At 47.5% G+C, this 21566-nt stretch overlaps 1 protein-coding gene and 1 long non-coding RNA gene across 8 annotated transcripts in view; one reads left to right on the top strand and one right to left on the bottom strand.

The window, feature by feature from the left end:
• NOS1AP (nitric oxide synthase 1 adaptor protein) overlaps nt 1-21566 on the bottom strand; it is a 260575-nt gene that overhangs the window by 93944 nt on the left and 145065 nt on the right. The window lies entirely within an intron of this gene.
• Nucleotides 9473-15802, top strand: LOC116859836. Its single transcript, XR_004381220.1, has 3 exons — nt 9473-9492; nt 10267-10387; nt 15770-15802. It is a non-coding gene; the product is annotated as an uncharacterized LOC116859836 (long non-coding RNA).

Consider the following 21566-nt stretch of genomic DNA (forward strand, 5'->3'; position numbering starts at 1 on the left):
GAAAGCTCCCCTGCCCTCTCTGCCAGGAAAGGAAACAATGAGAAAATGGCTGTTTGCAACCCGAGAAAGGACCCTTACCAAACCTGGCCGTGCAGTGCTAGCATCGCAGACTTCCAGCATTTGCAACTGGGAGAAAGAGATTTCTGGGGCTGAAAAGACACCCCCATCTATGGTATTGTTACAGCAGTCCAAACGGACTTAGACAATGTTTACCAGGGAACTGTATTTCTGTCCAGCATAACTGCACTTACACATTCAAATAAATGTTAACTCTCCAAGCAGGCACCCTGGGAGCACACTAGACTTCAACAAATAATTCCTGACTGGAACTCTGAGGAAATCTCCCTTTAAGAAGTTACTTTAGAACGAATATATAAACCACATCATCATCAGTCTCATCATTTCATTAACATATCTCATGTTTCAACTGGAATTAGCAATAAGTTGAGTTATTAAGATAGGCAACCAACGATTAGACTTGGCTCCACATGACTTCTGGACATTAAAAAAAAAATCAAATATCATTTATCCTGATAATAGTCAAAAGAGTGAGCCACAGGATCTAGATATAGCTCTAAAATAGGAAAGTCAAAATAATTAAGTAAATAAAAGTGGGAGTTTTCACTGAATGAAGAGGTTAACCTTTCCAGACCACCTCTTTGAACAGGACCACACTCTTTGGATGCGTAAGTTATGGTATGGTTGGCTGCTTAACAGGACTCTGGCTCTGATCAATTAGTCACCACTTGTCTCTATTATCACTGCATGTCACATGGAAAGAACATTTAAATGCATGCAAGCAAAACTCTACGTCTGGTCTGTATGATGCCTGTATCTCACATGCATTACAAACTCCTATTCGTATTAATGCTGACATTGCAAGTCTTTCGTATCTGGATGCCAAACCTTGGAGACATAGATCTTTCTCCCCTTTCCTTCCATGGACGGTGGGGAACTTGATTTCATAGGTTTTAAGTTCCCACCCTACAGACCTGGGAATCCAGATGATCTACAGTCAACTGTGAAGGATTTATTTCACAATCAAATACACATGGCTTCACAAACACACACTCACTCCATATGGGCTGTCCAGAACGGCTACACAAATGTACTTTTCTCCCAGCCATATATCTTGCAAGCTGCTGACAACAGAGCCCCATTAGCAACTTCATAGGTAAAGCTGGGCTCTATCACTGGCCTTGATGTATGGCACTCTTGGTGGTCAATCAGCCCCATTCATACCCATGACATCATTGTTTCCATAGAAACAACATCACTACATTTTCAAATGGGGGAACAACGACACAGGATTCTGAAAGAAAACAAAACCCGAACAATGCAATTGGAATATGTGAGCTATTAGTTAGCATGCTTTTTAAAGGTGTCTTAGTTTCTCTGGAGGAAAAAAAAAAAAAGCCCACACAATCACTAAGTACAAATTTTAAAAATTACAAATAAATGGAGAAGAAATGCAAGTAGAATAAACAACTGACAAATTTCTTTTGGAAAGATAATCCACTTTACTTTGCCAAGTTAGATTTAAGAAATTTAACTTTTCTTAAAATAAGCCCTGCAACCCCATAATGCAGGCATATTAATGCTTGAATGCTTTTAAAAACACTTTAAAGTTTTCTTGTGCTTTTTGACTTAATGTGGTATCCTGAGTTAATATAATCGAAGGTAAATTTTAATAATTTTTTGGCAGTTCCACTAAGAAAAATAATTCACCTGTAGTCAAATTCCAGAAAAATATATATATGTATATATATATATATAAGAAGCAAGCCACAATCATGTGAACACTGAACAATGAAACTGTATTTATGAAACTGGACACAAAGGCAAAGTCAAACAACTACACAAAATTTGAACAGAACCTTTCCAAAAGCAATCTCAAAAATGAAAAATTCATGGAGAGGAAAATCAGGCACTAGTACCATCCTCTGATTCTTTATATAAACATAAGAGACGTCCTCAGTATTGCTAGAAATGGCCCACTGCGTTTAGGGAGGGAAACCAGCATTCTTTTGAGGGTCTGTAATTAATAGTCTGACTTACAACTCCAGAAACATCTTAGGAATGCCTTCCTGGATTTGGACAGTCTTTTCAAAGACTGAAAATGTTGCCCAAATCAGTCACCCAAAAGCAATCTAACTCAGATGAGATGAAAAGTGCATAGGGTGTATTCTCGGAGAGAGACCACGTGTGTGCAAATATGGGGGCTCTCTGCCCCCAGATAATGATGAGCATAACCAAACAACCCTACTGGAGGTCACAGGTTGCCTCTTGTCTCCCTGAGCAGGGAAGGATGGCGATGGCTGAGCAGTGGCAAATACGAAAACCAGTTTCCAAGCCAAGGGGAAGGGTCTTAATAGACTCAACCATGCATCGCCCTACAAACGCTGCCACGAACCCCCACCGCAGCACCTGCCAACCCGCGGCCATTCCTTCCTTACTGACCCTTGTCAAACCCGCTAGGCTCATTAAGCACGTAAACCGCACTGTTTATGAGTGAGCAACCCTACACAGACTCATTTACTCATCCTAGTGGTGGGCTTGTCTGGGACCATCCTCTCCCTCCGTGAAATTCCCAGGCAGGAAGTGGCACAAAACATCCCAATAGCACAGAGCCACCAGCACCACTATCAGAACATGACCCATCCTGCAGTGGGTCGGACAGGCGTGATTGCCAAGATTTCTACGGTAGACCTTAAGGGCTTGGCCTAACAAACATCTAGAGCCAAGAGTTGAGCCCCATGTGGGATATAAGACACAAGGAACTGCCGAAGACCGCTCGGGTCCAGCCAGGAAATGAACCCAGGTAGGAGAGATGTGAGGGACACAGAGATAGATCCTGTGGGAGAAAAAGCTCACAGGTAGGTTGGGAGGGTGGGAGCTGCACAAGTCCTGTTCTATCGGGTGCCCCCCACCTCACCCCATCACCACCTCCCACTCAGAGGCCTGTAGCTGATACAGGGGTCAGCAGTGACCGTTCCACAAGTAAGGTGGATGAAACCTTACTAAGACCCGGCTCCACTGTCACAGGGCTCACAGACGAGGAAAGCTAGGTGTCCAATAATTCTAATTCAGGGTTATAAATGCTGTGGGATGAAGTGGAAGGGTGACGAGGGCTTTACTAGGGAGACAAGGTACGAGGGGAAGAGGGGGGCTCTGGGAGACTGGGTGGCAAGAGCATACACAGATACCAACTCTCGGCGTTCAGGAAACACAAATGGCCCCGTGCATCTGGAGGAAGCAAGCTCAGGGATGTGGTTAGAAATGAGGCTCACCACTGAGCTAGGGGACAGTTCATGGTCCATTTTCTAAACAACAAAAACAAAGCAGAGCACTGATAGAGCATGCAATTCTTAACCTTGGCACTGTGAGTTCAAGCCCCACATTGGGGTATGGAGCTTACTTGAAAAACAAAACAAAGCAAAACAAAGCAATAAATCTGGTACAATTGATTAATGGAGGTACTTCAAGAGGGAAATGTCCTCTCTGAAATTTGGATTAAAAAAAGAAACATCTATGGCCAGTAGAGAAAATCTGAAGAGAGAAATGGCTACATGAGTCCCAGCAGCCAGGGGCTGCCATCACCACGATCCACAGTACTAAGATGGCCATGCAGGCCTTGGATCCTACACAAGCTGATGGCCACCTCCCCTCTGCGGCAGCCCCCACCCCACTCTCACTACAGGTGATGTTGCCTTTGACTGTTTTTATGTGTGTGCCAGATTCGAACCTGTGTTCTCACCGCCCAGGAGCTACCTGCCAGCAGCACTTATTCAATCACATACCCACGTGAACATAGACCCACTGGCCTCCCCTGGCCTCCCAATGGGTCCTCACCTTGGCTTTTGGCAAATTCTGCTCAGAGCTCCCTTTTTAAATGCTCCTCCAACCAGAAGGTTCTGTGGCATCTGTCATAGGTTCAAGGCCTGAATGTGGGAAACTAAACAATAAACTAAGTGTTTATCATCTTTGATGCCCCACTCCAACCCCTGATGGGCCTCCACCTCCCACTGTTCCCCTCTAACACCCGCGCTTTCTGACCGAACCCTGGGGAAGGCCTGAACAAGAGTTAATTTCACCTAGAATTATCTGAAGCAAGGGGAGAACACCATAGAAGCAGAAGGTGCTGGGGAAGTGTTAAATCGTGGACAGGCCTGGAATCATTAAGAGCATCTAAAACAAGTGGTTTTCTAAATTCATGAGGAACTGTAGGTATTTGGCCCCAGCTGTTGGGGTCAAATAGCCGAAATCCTCAACTCAGACCCAATGCACGCAGAACCCTAAGACTCCACGAGAAATGACTTTTGCATCATCAACCACTCTGTTAAGATTTTATTTATTTTTTTGACTCTGGGATCATGACCTGAGCTAAAGGCAGACGCTTAACCAACTGAGTCACCCAGGCACCCCAGCCACTCTAGGAGACGAGACACACTGTTACTCCATATAACAAGCCATACGTTGTGTGTGGCATAAGTGAAAGGAGGAAAAAAGGCAGAGAGGCAAAGGAGAAAGTGTGGTGCAGTAAGATGAGCGAAGCTGGTGCTATAAGATGGTTATTTACATGGTCCGGTCAGAAATGAAACAGGACATTAAACAGTGTCCACGCCAGTGTAGCTGTCTGGCCAACGACCAAAAATCCCAAGGACTCACAGGAGTTAGGAAATAATAAAGACTGGGGCACCTGGGTGGTGCAGTTGGTTAAGCGTCCAAATCTTGATTTCGGCACAGGTCAAGATCTGAGGGCCGTGAGATCGAGCCCCGTGTTGGGCTTTGTGCTGGGTGTGGAGTATGCTTAGGGTTCTTTCTCTCTCTCTCTGCCCCTCCCCATCTCCGTCTCTTAAAAAAAAAATTTTTTTTAATTAAATACCTACCTACCTACTTAGCTACCTTTTGGAAGGGGAGCAAAATCCACTGGAAGATTAAGGTCCATCCAGAAGCCAAAGTCAGGGAAGAAGCTGCAGGGATGTTTGGTGACACATCAGAAGACAGAGGAGCAGTACCAACACCCCGACGCTCCCCCAGGGCGGGACTACGTGTATGGTGGACGCTGTTTTCCCAGTCTCATCTCTCTTCTGACTTACTCAATTCTTTCTTACCTTATTCCAACCGTGAGAGTAAAGGCTCTTGCTCACCCAGAAAATAATCAACGGGCACAGGTTGGATTTCCATGTTTCTCTTGCATGTGAGACAATAGTCATGCATCAAGTTTAGGACACTGCGGAGGTCACTCCCCAAAGGATGCATCTGACCTGTTCATCCTACAGCCACAATTATAGCTCTCACCTTGGCTTGATGGCTACCCTGATCAGCACCTTCCACACAGCAATGGAAGGTCATGGAAAGAGGAAATCAGAAAATGTGGATAGCTCAGAGCAATTCATTATCTATCGCAAACGACTCACACCTGAAATCCCTCTCTTAGGCCAGCCACCATGATTTCTCAGCACGAAACAGGAAAAGGAGCTGAAGGAGAAGAGAGAATAGCTTGGGGAAGGGTCTGGGGTGCTGCCTTCAGTCTGGGCCAAGGCCAGCTGAAACAGGCAAGCACAGAAAAGATGCAGATCCCAGCTTCCTGAGGACGAGCCACTGTAATTAAAAGAGGTGGAGGGGGAAAGTGGCCAATCTATAACTCAAACTCTGGAAGCCACCTCAAATACTGAAAGGCTCTTCAAGGTCATCCTGAGCCCTTCCCAGTTACTTGAGAACAGCCTGAGGGATGCTAATTAACCCTCCGGATTCCACAGCCCCAAGGGAGATGTAAATGTGTTTAACTGATGAGCAAGTTCAATCTGTACTATTCCTGGGGCTCAAACAGCTTTTTAAAGGGCCTTCTGAAGAAAGCATCCTGACAGCATCAGGGACTGTCCTAACTTAAATGGACCACAGAGAGTCTCTCTGGAAAGGATGCAGCAAGAGTGGAAAGAACATGGACTTGGAGAAAGGTCTGGATCCAAATCCCGGATTGGGCATCAACCAGCTATGTGAGCTGGAGATCTACCTCAGTTTCTTTACCTGGACAAGGAGATTACCACCACCCACACCAGACTGTGCTGGCAAAATGCCCCCACCCTATTCTCAGCTGACAGTGGGCTCTAGATATAATCTGTAGTGTGCTGTACACTGTGGTTTGCTAGAAAGTACTGTAGTGGTTTTTAATTTAGAAGCCTCTAGCCTCACTTCCCTTCTCCTTTGTAACTATCCACCCATCCCAGACTCTCAGGACATGCCAACCGCTGCAGAAAACACCTTCATGTAGGTTCCCTAGACCTCACGTTCCAGACTCTAAAATGACCAATGTGATTGCCTTGTCCTAGCCAGCAAGGTGGGGGTGGAGCCTTGCAGGGGAAGCTTCTCGTGTTCCCTCACCTACCAGTCTCCCTGTTTGGCTATTACTCGTGTGCACTCATTTCCCCATCAGCCTCTGTCAGGGTTCTGAGCACCTTCAACTCTATCCTCATCCATGAATCTCAATAACAAGCTGCCTACCTTCCTCTTTCAAGGTCTGAAAAACAGCAAGGAGGCCCAGGGTGGTCTCCCTACATTAGGAAATGTTAATGAGAGGACCCCATCAGCTTAAACAGTCAGAGGATTTTCAAAATTACAAACCCTTGTTAGTGTCAGTGTGGTGTATGGTGGGGAGGGGCATGGTACCTTTTATCTTTGCCCATTCATACACATGGTGACATGTCATTCCCAGCCAGGGGCACCCTACTAAAGTCACTCTGGGTTACCAGAAATCCCAACCCTAGGAGGTCAAAAATATTCAAAATATATTTGAAATATTCAAAAATATTTCAAGACAATGACACAAATTTTCATTAGAAGAAAATGGTTCTTAATATACATTTTATAGAGAGAATGGGAGAGCCAACTTGCTCCCAATCACACAGCTCCACTCTCACTTCTCCTTTCCTTCCTCAACCTAAAGTAGCCTCAGTAGGAGCAGACATGGTCTACCTAAGATAGGAATGGTCTCCTTGGTACAGGAGATGCCTGCTTATTTTCTGGATTCATGCATTTAAAAAAGATAAATCTTCAACTGTGTCAGCAAAAACATTTGTTAAAGACATGGCTTGGAAAATTTAAAAAAAAACATATTTTTTAAGAAAGTAAGATCAGTTTGTTCATGGTAGGAAAACAGAACTTTCTCACAAGATGTCAGCCATAAAGATGGCAACATTTGCTCGGATCTCAGCATCAAAAAAGAGATGGATAACACTGTTTTAGCTACGGAATCCAGGATTAAGGGGTATGCCTAAACTGTCACTTATTTTTAAATTGTTCTGAAAAAGGGATAGTATCCAAAATCTATAAAGAATTTATCAAACTCAACACCCAAACAACAAATAATCCAGTCAAGAAATGGGCAAAAGACATGAACAGACATTTCTTCAAAGAAGACATAGAGATGGCCAACAGACACATGAAAAAATACTCAGCACCACCTGGCATCAGGGAAATGCAAATCAAAACCACAGTGAGATACCACCTCACACCAGTCAGAATGGCTAATATTAACAAGCCAGGAAACCACAAATGTTGGCGAAGATGCGGAGAAAGGGGAACCCTCATACACTGTTGGTGGGAATGCAAGCTGGTGCAGCCACTCTGGAAAACCATACAGAGGTTCCTCATGAAGTTAAAAATAGAGCTACCCTATGATCCAGCAATTGCGCTACTGGGTGTCTATCCCCAAAATACAAATGTAGTGATCCAAGGGGCACATGCACCCTAATGTTTATAGCAGCAATGTCCACAATAGCCAAACTGTGGAAAGAACCCAGATGTCCATCAACAGAGGAATAGAGCTGCCCCGCACAGCTGCTCTGCTCTGAAATGTTGGCAGAAACTCTGTCTTGAGGCCCATCCACACTCCACCAAGGGGATTAAGAACACACTTATGTCAAACTACCTCTAACCTTTTTCTGGGGGGCTGGGAGGAGACTAAGTTTTAGCCTGAGTCCTGAGTTTAAGGGTCAACCCTTAAAAGCAAGCTACCTCCATCAGTTAACATCTTGGAGGACAATATCCATGGATAGAGAAAATTCCTACAGTTGTCCTCCTGGGCAAATAGGCAATGGGCTCAGGCTTGGAAGCTGGGCAGAACCTGAGTGAAAACGGGAGAACACTTGGCTATCTGGCCTAAGACTGACCCTAGGTGGAGCTTGGAGAGTCAGCAGGAAGGGACAGACAGAGCCTGGGATCGGACTCCTGGACTGGCATTCAGCAGTGCGTGTGATCACAGGGAAGCTACTTCGCCCTGCAAATCCTCACTTCTTCATCTGCAAAGGGCCCTGCTGATGAGGTGTCAGCATGACCACCGCTTCTTCAAGGAAGAGGTCTCCAAAAGGTCAATTCCCTCCATTCGACACACTGATCATACCATGGACCTGATCCTTTAGTGCCACTTGGCTGAATATTCACACACATGGGATTATCTGATTAGCCCTGGAGTCTCCAATCTGTAAATTTCAGTAGGGCGGGGACTGTGCATTTTTTTTTCTCACAGGTCTGCCCCAAACTCCCAACACAATACACAACATGTAGTAAGTTTCAAATTAACACGTGTTGAAGATTGAATAAATGATTAATTGAGCTCCTGAATGTGAAAATGATCTATAAAATAAGCAGCACAATGGAAGCGTTTGTGATTGTGACTTGGTGTGGATGATGACAAGAGAATTAATCCTCTTAGCTGCTGGAAACCATTCTGCTTTCATTTAAGGAACAAAATTGCTGCATTTGAAGGACACCGTAAGGAGAGGGTCTCTGACAAGCTATCCCATGGTGCCCCATTTCAAGATTCTCTTCAGGACCATGCCAAAATACCCCGCTCATCAGCGTTCTGAAGCAGTCCTGCTTTATTCTGATCCATAGCTGGTCACTGTGGGAGACTTGGTTGAGTCATCTGGGCATTTTAAAAAGCAAGCAGTCTACTGGCTAAAGCTGCTGGGCATCTGCTGTTGGACCAAAGACAATGCATTCTGGACATGGACTAGGCTGAGAAAAGCACCCCAGGGCCCACCGACCCCCACATTTGGTTGAATCCAACTCTATACCCAGACTGCCGTGGGCATCGGGAGCCAAAGGAAACTGCAGTGGCCAGAGCCCGGGAGAGCTTGCTGCCCCATGCTGATACATTCATGGGAACAAAGGCCTTCCAAGTTGCACTGAGCTGGTCTGGAGATGGAAGGCCTTTATGCAGGTTTCCAAGGAGATGACTCAGATGCTGTTACCATAGAAACTGTTGCTACCATCTATTGTCCATCACCCCTTGACAGAAAGGCAAGGGGGGGTGTGGTTTGATGGAGAAGGAAACAAGAAGAGTTGGATTTAACTCAAGATGAAAACACATATTGAGATGGGTCCCCCCGAAGACTTCTATGGTATAAGTAACAAAACCTCCAGTGTCCCAAGGAAATGAATTTGGGACGTGAGTGTTTGTGGTGCGATCTTATTTGTGCTGGGTTTGGGGTGAGTACCGTGGCACATGAAAATGACCTCTACCCATCTGTTGGGTCCTGTCATCAAGGCTCTCCACAGAAAACACTTGGGTATAAGGGTCATCAGCACAGTCCAGGCCATGACCCCTGAAGATGTAGGACCATAAGGAAATGGATGAAAGCTGTCCATCCTTTCCCCTCTTTCCTGCTGAAATGTTTTTTCAGGTAAAAGGGGAATATATTAGAAGTTCCTCAGAGTTTTGCTACTATCTCATAATACTTACCATGAATAAAGTGTTCATTTCTTTTTAATCTAACAAGAGCAGCTTATGGGTAAATCAGACAAGTTTCATTAATCATAAATGCATACGGTCATGGAAGACATATTGGATTTGGCATCAAGTCTGAAAGATCAGAATTTGAAAGTCAGTCTCATCCCTTATTATATGCATGACCGTGGGCACTTTACCTGCTGATTCTCAATTACTGCCAGTCTACTTCACATGGTATAAAGCCTCATCAAGGAACTGTCCTCTCGTGTGTCAAGTACCATGTTGCTGGTCCCATCCATACTAGCAAAAGGCTTTTTAACTTCAATTACTCCAGACAGGACTGTTACAACTCTTTTTGTGTTATCCAACCTTTTGTTTAGAAAATAACTGGTACCTAGCCAATTACTCTGACATTAAAATTATAGGTGACAAAATGGAATAAATCCCCACACAGCTTTCTGATTATTTTCTTATCTAGCCTTCTGATTATTTTCTAGTCATCAAGCCTAACAGACCTGTGGTTTCCCCCACAGTTATTTGGGAAGTCAAATTTCAACTGGGAATAAGCTGTTGAAGTTAGAGGAGAAACTCTCTGGAAGACCGTGGATGGCCACCAGATACTGTCTGGAGGAAAACAAGGAATCAGTGTGGCAGGTACATTGTTGAACCCCATACATTGAATTTAGGGTAACGAATGGGAGCTGGAAAAGATCTGGAGTCCAGAAGTAGAAAGGAGAGTAGAAACAATTCACTGCTGCTACCCCAATCTAGAACATCTTCATGTCTTCCACACCCTTTAGAAAGACACCAAGTTGGAAATCCATCACCACAAGCATTTGCCAAGCTGCCAGGTAGACATGCGGTCCTTCAGGTCTGCTCCAGGAAGTGAGCGCCTCAAAGGAGGCATTCAGGCGTACCGGATGGGGCAGAGAAAAAAATATGCAATTCAGTTCCTCCAATTCTGTACAAGTTCCTTATTTATGTTTTTCTTCCAAATAACAGTGCTGTGCATTGTTGGGACACTCTCAGATCAGGAGCACATGACCTGCCATGTCGTCAGACAGGAGGGATTAAGAAAGAAAGAAGCAAGAGGAGCAAACATCTGTCCAATCATGGACTGGTGGCACTGGCTAATCCTACATGCCAGGAGGGAAGGCCCCAGGACGAGAGAACATGCTAGGTGTTCTAGACCTTGGGTGTAGGTCCCTCTTGATAATGATCAGGAACCCAAAGCCAAGTCAAGAACACACAATCAAAAAGGGGTCACTGAAGGACAGAGGCCAAAGGGACCAACGCTTTTGGTTCCAGCAGGGAAGACTCACCCTTTGCTTTAGCTTTAAATGGGATTCCCATAAAAAGTCTTCAGAGCTTTAAAAATCTCACTCCCAGAGTTTGCCCACCCTAATAATGGACGGCATTTCTCTTCAACCAGAGCTTCACCGAGGCAGATCTCTCCAATGAGAACAAACTGGTCAAGCTCTCCCCAGATCTCCCCTCAACACATTACAACGTGGAGAGACCTAGAAAGTACCTGACATAGCATACATTGTTCTCCTGGCTTCTCCTCTTAGAGTTAAAAAGACTGAGGCCCAGAGAGCCGGTGAGTGACTTGTCCCGGGGTCAAGAGCCACATGGGGGCAGAGTCTGGGCCAGAATCAAATTCTCTTGCCACTCATCGCAGGACTGCTTCAAACACCTTACACCGTCTCAACACATGGCCATCTTAGTCCCATGCATACTAACTTTATCTCCATTAGACTAAAATCTCTGACAGCAAGAACCATATCTTTTACTAGTAACTTTCAGTCCCCATGCTCGAACACCCAGCACAGAGCTAGGGTATCTAGGAGGAATGCGGAAGCATTTCCTGATCAACCCCCACCTCACTTTTTATTAATGATCTGGGTGTGCTCTGCTAGCAGCACCAAATGCCCATCTCCACTGTGGCATTCATCATTCTGGACTGTCCTTGTGCACAGACTTGTCTTTCTCTTGACTGGACTATGACATCTTTAAAGATAAGACTGGATGGTTTCTTACTTCCTTTATGGATCTCAATGCCCAAGACCTATCAGGGACTCAAAAAATATATATTAAATTTTAAATATGGATTCTAAAGCGAGTCTCAACCCACCCACATACATCACAGAAATCTTGGCTATTTCTGGGGTAGGAATTATCACTCTACCCTCCCCTGAAATAATTTCTTTTCTTGGTTCCCAACTCTTGATTTTTTGGGAAGAATTCTAGCCATAAGGGCATCTGGCCTGCCATCTTAAAGAGGAGTTACAGTGACCTCCCTAAATGTTTTAATGTTGTATAAATAAAATGCATTTAACAGAGCTAGTTTTTAAAGCTAGGTGTGATCTTTTAAATCTTGATATTTAAAGAAACCATCATCACCTAGCAGCCCATTAAAATAGTCCATCTGGGACTACAGAGGAAAGATTACCAATTCCACCGCCAAACTCCATCACCAGAAAGAACAGAAGTGTCACTTGACTTACTCTAATGACACTCGGACACACTCAAAAAGCAAGTCAGTATCCCAAATAGATGCTCTCAATCTGATCCATTTCTTTACTGAACTTGATCTGTTTGGCAGGATGTGAAAATGTCTCACTCACAATGCAGGGTTGAAAAAGTAATGGCTGATGGACATCTAGGCTGTTTCCAGTTTGGGTCACTGTGCTAAAGCTGCCATGAATGTACAATGGACATGCACTTGCATTTCTCCTGGGGAAATGCCTAGAGGTGGAAAGGCTGGACCACATGGTAGGTATATGTTTAACATTTTAAGGAACTGCCCAGCCATTTTCCAAAGTGGTTGTACCTCTTCCCATCCCCACTAGCAGTGTGTGAGGGTTCCAGAACTTCCACAGCCTCACCAACACTTGACAGCAACCGTCTTTCCGATTTTGGCCACTCTTACATGAAGTGGTGGCATCTCCTTTTGTTTTAACCTGCATTTTCCAAAGGACTAATGATGCTGAACATCTTGTCATGGTCTTGTCATCTTTTTTGGTTTCGTGTCTGTTCAAATTTTTGCCCGCCTTTTAAAATGGGTCATTTGGGGCGCCTGGGTGGTTCAATTGGTTAAGCCACTGCCTTTGCTCAGGTCATGATTCTGGAGTCCCGGGATCGAGTCCCACATCGGGACTCTGCTTTTCCCTCTGACCCTCCCCCCTCTCGTGCTTTCTCTCTCTCTCTCTCTCTCAAATAAATAAATAAAATCTTAAAAAAAAATGGGTCACTTGCTTGGTTGCTGGCGACTTTAAGTCCTTTACGTATTCTTGAGACAAGGCTCTTATACAAGAATGTCTGTCGTGAGTGTTTCCCTTAATACACCAAATATCCTACTGATTTCCTCTAACTGTTCCCTCACCCAGCCAGACTCTCCTTCTGGTGGCATCACAGTCTAAACACAGAAGTGAGGGCACAGGCAATACAGTCTGAAACCCCAGGAGCCGGTCTAGTCACAGCTCATTGGAAAGCCTCGTGTCTTCTCAAATCCCTGCCTGCTGCTTGTCTGCTTTACACTCACACACTACTAGGATGAGGGAACATAAGTCTGTTTCTTTAAAGATACGCTAACTTTGGGGTGCCTGAGGGGCTCGGTCGGTTAAACATTTGACTCTTGATTTTGGCTCAGGTCATGATCTCGGGGTCATGGGATCGGGCCCCACATCAGGCTCTGCGCTGAGCGTGGTGGCTGCTTGGGATTCTTGCTCTCCCTCTGTCCTTCTCCCCACCCCCAACATGCACACACACACCCTCCTGCTCTCTCATAAATAAATAAATCCTTAAAAGACACACTAACTTGAAGCCGTTCTCGTCAGGGAACATCTCAGCCCCCCATAGAACTTTTGGCCAAGTCTAGAGACATTTTTGCTTCTCACAATTGGGTGGGGAAAGAGTTGTTCCTGAGACCTGGTAGGTAGAGGCCAGAGATGCTGCTGAAGGTCCACAAAGCACAGGTCAGCCCCCACAACAAAGAATGATGTGGAAACCCTGCCTCAAATCCATTGTCAGGTACTGCTTTTAGGTCAAGCAATAGAATGCAAAGCAAATACTGATCTAAGAGCAGGAAACCTGAGAGGATTCTCTAAGCTCTATTGCTAACTAGGCGTATATCCTCAGGCAAAGCACCAAACTTCTCAAAACCCTAAATTGCTCATCTGTAAAATGCAAGGCTTAACCTAAATTACCTTGAAGTCCTCCACCAGTTGCAAACAAATACAATCCTGTGACTGTTCGTTCAGAACCCACAGAACTTGGAGCAGCCATGAAATGGGCCTTAGGTTTTCAACACTTCCAGGTTAACAGATGGTGATGAAGGTTGGTTCGAGGGAAGAGTCTCTGAGAAAGTGTCCGAAAAAGGGGGAAGGGGACCCACGCACGGGTGGTTGCCATGGGGGAAGGACAAAATTCATGAAGGGGCATGGGAGGTGCAGGTTTCCAGTCATGGAATGAAGAGATCAAAGGCACAGCAGAGGGAACACAGTCCACTGTATTGCGATAGCGCTGCACGGTGACAGATGGCGGCCACGCACGCGAGCACAGCTGTCAAATCACACTGTCCACCCGAAACTCACACACCATTGTGTGTCAACTCTACCTGAAAAGATGGGGATCAACTACTGGCCTCAGCAGGGACCTTGCCTCAACAGAGAGTGGGGAGATGACATAGGCTGCCGGACTTTCCCAACAGGTGCTCCCTGAAGAGAACCTGTCCCACGGAGCTGGACCCCCACCTGCCCTCCGTTCCACCCACCGGCCCAGCTTCCACGAGGAACACGAGCTCCACGAAGCGCAGGCGTGACTCTCACAGCAGGAAGGTGAGAGCCTTCCAGGGCCCGTGTGCCCTGCAGAGCCAGTCCCCAGCTCAGAAGGGAGATGGTGTCCATGACACAGCGTCTTTGAAAATCCACACAGGGCTCTGACAGGAGCAAGAGTCAGCTCCTGAAGGACCCCGGGACTCACCTCAGGAAAACAAGAGGCTTCCCTCTGGGCCCGGACAGTACAGACACTGAATGTGGATCAGGTTTCTGTCACTCCTGCCCTGTGGGGTGAAGAAGATCCTGTAGCAGCTCTTACAACAGCTGCTATGCGGGTTCAAGGAGATTGAAAATCGCTCCTCTGGGTCTCGGCAAGAACGTACCAATGGCGAGCATCTCGGACAGCCCAGGGGTAAAGTTCTTTCATTTCAAAATGACTAAAAATTAGCAACATTAATTAAGAGAGGAGACTCACCGGGAGCACCCGGTCTCCCAGAAGCAATCCCCAGAGCTGCCCATAGATATTTCTGGTGAAAACAACACGACTTCCGCCGTAACGGACAGAGAATGGGGAGAAGCAAGGCCAGCCCGGCGGGGAAGAGAGGATTGCTCTTCCTGCAACAATGAGGAAACTGTGGACTCCTTGCTCCTTCCCAGCAGGGTGAGGGCAACGGGTGGGACCCATTATTCACCAACGGCCACCTCTCCCCGTGTCTCTTCTGTGACAACAGAAGGCGTCCCACAGGCCTAACCGCGAGGAAGCAGGGAGCAAAGGTGGGACCCAGAATGGAGGAAGCGAACGCCTTGGCCTCTTATGGGACACATTCACGGGCCAGAGCCACTCCCCAGCGCCCCTCACCATCACCTCACGTGCCTCGCACTACCCCAGTGCGTGGGGGACTCGGAGCAGCACGCCTTTACCCCCCTCTCAGCCCCCATCTGAGCCACAACTAGCCCAAGGCAAAGACCCTGCAGACGCGTCTGCAAACACGTGGAGCAGGTGTCAGACCTGAATAAAGCCGAGAGCACCACTCGTGACCAGCTTAAAGACGGAGCACGGGAGGCTCCCTCAGGGATGCCTGTAACTTAATCAGGCCCCCGGCCCACCCGCTGGGTGCATGGGTGCGTGTCTGGGTGCATGTGGAGCGGCGGCTGTCAGCTCAAACCCAGAGCAGCGTGCAAAAATCAAGACCTCTGAATTACATTGTCCGTTTTCACTCGTTCTCTTCTACCTCTGCCCGCCCCCTCCTTCCCGAAGACCAGTTCGCAATAAAAGCAGAGAGGCAGCTGGAATGCGGACACACTGTCGGACCGGCGCGCTCTCGCAGGATCTGAGCCCGACGTCCGCTGGGTGCCTGGAGGTGCTCCCTCCCTCGGCTCCCGGTGGCTGACTCTTCCAGATGCTTTCTAAACAATGACTCAAAACATCTCTAATACCGTAACCACCTTTTTATTTGGTTTCTGCCTTCGTGGGTTGGGAACGTGGGAGAGGCTGGGCTGACGGTTCTTGCTTGGGGTTCTCATGGCGTTGGCGCAGGAGGCTGGCTAGAGCTGCCGTAACCTAAAGGTCAGCCTGGGCCGGGAGTGTGAGATGGCCTGCTCACAAGGCTGGCAGATGGCCCTGGCTACTGACCGGAGCCCAGCGGGAGCTGTCGACCAGAGTGTCTGCACGTGGCCTCTCCGGCCTGGCTGGAGGAGGCTAGCTGGGCTCCTTGGCAGCTGGGTCCCCTCACAGTGAGTGATAGATGTCTGGTCTTGTTTGGAAACCAGCCTCAGAAGTCTAGTGCCTCCACAGCGATCTATGGGCAATTGGGGAGCCCCGAAGGTCAGCCTAGGATCCAGGCAGGGGCAGTCACAGATCTCATTTCTCTCACTGACACGAGTGTCAAAGATTTTGCAGACACGTTTTTAAATCCCTGCACTGACCTGTTTAACTTTTAAAGTCCCCGTCCACTCAGGGTCAGGGAATGGCTTTGCGTATCACCCATCATGCCTCACTGAGCGTCTGGCTTTTAGGAGATGCTCAAGAAATAGATGCTGAGTGAATGAACAAATGAGCTTGCAGAGCGAGGATCTGTTTGTTTTTTGTTTTTTGTTTTTGTTTTTTACTTCCCTGGAGACTCTTCTTCCTCCTCCATGACCACAGTGGATACTACATCCAACTTTCACAGGATTGTGTTTAGGTATAAACACAGTCATTTATGAGGACGGATGTTCATTGTCCCTTAGTTGTTGGGAAAGACTCGCGATGGCACCACGTGGCCCATCCACGTCTGCAGAGCAGCACGGCTTGCCCTCCTGCCCATGCTGAGATCCGTCACCCCGTCTGGCTGGCTCTCCTTCCTCCCCGCTGCCCAGTCAGCTCTTGGCAGCCTGTCTCCGGCTCGCTCTCCTCCTGGCTGGGCAGTGTGAGGACCAAACCTGGTGTCTTACTGTGAATCTGTCTCTCCCCTTCTGCAGGCTAGCCTGGGCAGGTTACTCCATCCTCCTTGGTCTCGTCTGCATCTGCCTGAGGATAAGATAACACCTGCCCCACAGAGTTGTGTTGAGGGCAAAACGCGTCACTGTGCACTGCGTGTTCCGGGGACCCAGCACACAGCAAGGGTGGCGCAGGCATGATGAGCTGCAGGCTCTGGCCCCGCCTTCACAGATCCCCTTTCCCTCTGAATTCCGTGCTCTACCCACAATGGACACCCTCCAGAATCCAAAACATGCCGTGTTTTCTTTCACTTCAGTGCTGTTCCACATGCAACTTCCTCCTACGAGGATCAACTTAAAGCCCTCAGACCAGCAGCCAGCTCATGCTAACTACCATCCCAGTGTTGGAAATTAGGACACTGCCTGGGATGTTCTTTCTCATCTCTCCTCTGTACCCCTCAGCCCCACCCCTTGGCTAATTCCTAGTCATCTTTCCAGTCTGAGCTCAAATGTTTCCTTCCAAGCTTACCCTCTCCCTGCAACTCTAGTTCAGGTGTCTTTCCAGTCAAGGACACTTCTGGTTCCTGAGGGTCCTTCTATCGCTTACAAAAATGCTCTCCTACCCCCAAGGCAGCAGTAGAGGGGGATGGACTGGATTTTGGCCTCTACTCACGCCTTCAGCCAACAGCCAGTGAACAGCACCCCACCCCCCACCAACAAAACCACACACAGCTGCCCAACTTCTCGTGAGCACCCACGGCATTTATCACACTCCAGTGCAATCAGCCCTTGTCTGTGTCCCTCCAGAAGGACTCCACCAGGCCATGGCCACAGCTGCTCCAAATGGAATCTCTAATACCTAGCACACCACTCCACACTTCAGAGCTGCTCAGTAAATCTTTGTTAAGTGAATGAATGCATGGACCATGAAGGACGGACCATGGCCTTGTATTCTTCCCCTGTGCTTGTTTACGTCTTCCAGGGCCCCAGTATAAACACAAAGCCCTCAGTAACACATGCTGACTTGTCACCGACGCATTTGTGGGGTTTGTTCTGAGTACGAGGAACGGGGAGGGAAACTTCCAGATCCTTTGCTCACACAGTGGAGTTCAGGCTCCAGCGGGAATAAGCACTCTGCTGTAAGGATCCTCGTCCAGGTGTCTTTACCTCTGCAAACGTCACCCTATTAAGCAGCAGGGAGCTGCCGAGCGCCCAGCTCAGTCTGCCCCGAAGTGGAGAGAATGTGTTACCTAAGATTTCCCTGAAGGTTTCAGAGAGTGCCGGTTAAGGGTGCTGCCCCAGCCACCGTCGCCCAGAGCCAGATGACAGGAATCCCGAGCCACCTGCCGGGTGAGCAGGCAGGGGACACACACACACACCATTCAGTCCCAGAAGTCAGTGAGGCCCCACATTTAGTAGCTGGTGATAGTTGCAGCTTCTTAAAAAGAAGACAGTAAAGCAATAAGACAATGTAACCTGGGCAGTTAAGGGGCTGGTTTCAATGTGTCACTCCGGGGGCAGGGAGGGGAGCGAGTGCGCTAGAAGCTGCAAAGCCTGGCTTTGGGAGCAGAACCATGTGCACACCGGGAAGCCTGGTCCAAGCCCTGGTTCCACGTTAGACACAAGCCACCTTCCCTCTTCATCTGTGTCCAGAGAGTTGGTGAGCAGTCAAGGGGGTCCTTCTACTCCCTGCAACTATTCTGAGAATAACATCAGAGAAACATAAAAGCTCTTTGAAAGCGGATGATTCCCTAAGTTATTGTCATTGGGTTGTCTAATTCCTCTGTGTCGTCACCATGCTGCTCCGCTGCTCTCCCTCCAGGAGCCCCTCCTGCTGTCTTCGTCCTTCCAACGGCTCCTGACACTCCATCTGGCTCAGCCAGTCGTAGCGGGCTCCTCTAGACACATATCCCAGCTTGAGGGCAGTGGTCACATCAGGTATTTTCTTGTATCCTTAAAGCTCAGAGCCCAGCCCCTGACCCGTAGGCTCGCTGACCCCAAGCCTGGGTGTACATACACGTGGGTGTGCACGTGCTTGCCCTTCTCATCCGCCAAGGAGCTGACCACGGGAACAGCAAGTCGACCACCCCTTCTGGGACAGGCAGCAAAGGGCAGTCGGTGTTTTCTTATGCCAAATTGCATTGCCCTTGAAACAGAGCTCCAAAACGTCTGCAGACGTAGTCCACCAAGTTGTGGATACAGTTGACAGGCTAAAATCCAATCTGACCCACTTTAACTGACGGCGGGGGAAAGGGACTTGTAGTAAGAGAACACGATCCGTGGGCCACAATGGTTACTTCAGAGACTCGTCCCAAAGAGGAGCCTGAGCAGCCCACCTGTGGGCACCTGCGTACGGACCGGAGCCATCTGGGGCTCGCATCTGTTTTGGCTTCGGTGACTTTTATAGCAAAAGACTTCTTATCAAGACTATTAGGGTCCATTAGTTAAAACAGATGTTAAAGCCATGAATCACCAAATAAAACAAAATGGACATACCTTGAGCATTTTAACATAAGTATATAAACATAGGTTTACTAATATTTTTGAGCCTATTGGTGATCTGTCCTTTAGCTATGCGTCCACAGATTAATTGCCCAAAGTCTTCCTTGCATAAATAATACTGACCCAGGTTTCTAGTTTGCTTTCTTCCAAGTGGATAAAGAACTTGAAGACATCACACAGTAAGACACAAAGATTGCTGCACGCAGACCCCTTCCACAGCTGCTTCTCTCCTTTCAACTTTTTAACTCTTGCCATTGTCTTTGTACCTAGCTCACCAGCAATTTCTTTTGTAGCAACTCACTTTTACCAATTTTGTTGGAAACCCTCAACTTAGTTTCATTAACACAGCAATTAGAGGCGATTAGGTGTTAAGCACTTGGAAGAGTGCCTAGCACCCAGTGGTGCTCAATGCATGTTAGCTATCTATCCTCCCACTCATTCCATTTATGTCATGATCAAGTTACTCAAGTTACAACAGCAAATTTACTGTTGCAAACAGGTAACTGCAGCTTGCACAATGGACTCTTGCTTCGCACTCAGCCTTAATGGAGGGGAATTACTGTGCACACAAAAGTAACACGGGCATAGAGCATACAGTAGCCATTAATGCATTTTGCAAAAGGGATGGAGACTAGCAAGTAAGTTAAATGGAGATCACGGAAGAGAGCGGCTGCTCTGATGAAGTCCTTCCAATCCCTTACCTTCTTCCTACCGAAGACGCCATCGCCAACCACAGCCAATGTGTAAAGCCACACTTGGCTTCACGGGGAGAGCACCAGTAACAGCAACAGTATCAGTTTTTATGTGCAGTGTCCGCTTCCACTTTGCAAGATACAAAGCTAAACCTTTCTCTGCCAAGTCTCCCTAAATTGAAGCGGGCTGGCTGATGGGATGTTAGAACAGGTGGTCTGTGTTCACTTGAGTTGAGCATTCTTTTAATAAAGGACTTAGTTATAATACTTTAGTTCTTTAGGTCTCGTTTTCATTCTTGTAGGCCAACTGACAATTGCCATGGAATTTCAGGCAGAGATAATCCACAGTCCTGTGTGCCTTAAAAATCAAAATTGACCAGCATCCTCACCAAACCAGGCTCCACACTGAAAAAGGGATTGGTCCCCAGTGGGCCTTAATGCTCATGTGAATCTCAGTGCAAAATAGGGGAACAGGGACAGAAAGTGGCTGGCCTAAGGCCTTGGGTGAGGGCAAGATTAGCAGGATGTGAAACCAAATCCCACCCTCCTGACCTCTCATCCCAGCAGATGCACTGCCTTCCCATGGCCCATGTTAGAGGTAAATGGCTTAAAGAGGGCTTTACTAGGTTGAAGTCAACATTAGAAAATAGATTCCACCAACAGGATCCATGGCCCCCTGCCCTGAATAAGAATTTACCCAAAGAACAACAGAGGTCTTACTCCTGATGGACTGATCGCAGCTTTCAGGCAAAGTTCCTGAAAAGACTGGTTCAGGAATTCCTACCACGAAGGGAAGAGTCAAGAATCCTCCCCAGCAAAGGTGAGCTGGCCTCAGCAGTAAGCGGGAAATAAGCTGGTTTAAGTCACCACCCTCTCCCGAGACACCAAGATGAATTCAATAGCCCATACACGGATTACTGCACTTCTTTGAGGGTGAAGGGTAAGCTGAGGCCCTGATGAACACGTTACCATCCAGATGATACCACTTCACTGCCAAATAACCAGTGATTTAGCTACAGGAACCTGCCCCGACAGCGCTGGGGAAGGGGATGGGTGAGGGAGCCAGCAGGATCTGCATCAGAGCAAGCTGGTGAATGGCGGCCTTGAACCCACTGAAATCGGTGGGCCGGCCTCGGGGCTGTGGGTTTCCAATGAGAGACTCCATCTCTAAATAGTGAGAATCTAAAAGAAAGAGAATGAAGAATAAGTCCCACCAGAAACAAACAAAAGGTTGGATACTCTTTTCTAGAAGGATGGAGAGAGGCGGCGGAAGACCAGACAGACAGACTTGCCCCACCTCCTCGGAGCTTAGCAGGGTCAAACGCAAGGGCAGGAGGAAGCATGTGCTTTTATGCCAGGTGGGTGGATAGAGTAAAGTTAAGATGGTTCTATAGCTTCTCCCGGGTGTCCTTGGGCACACTGCTCGAGCTCGCAGACCCTTGG

Source organism: Lontra canadensis, unplaced genomic scaffold (assembly GCF_010015895.1).
Source record: "Lontra canadensis isolate GAN:19392208 unplaced genomic scaffold, GSC_riverotter_1.0 scaffold164, whole genome shotgun sequence".
Lineage (NCBI taxonomy): Eukaryota > Metazoa > Chordata > Mammalia > Carnivora > Mustelidae > Lontra > Lontra canadensis.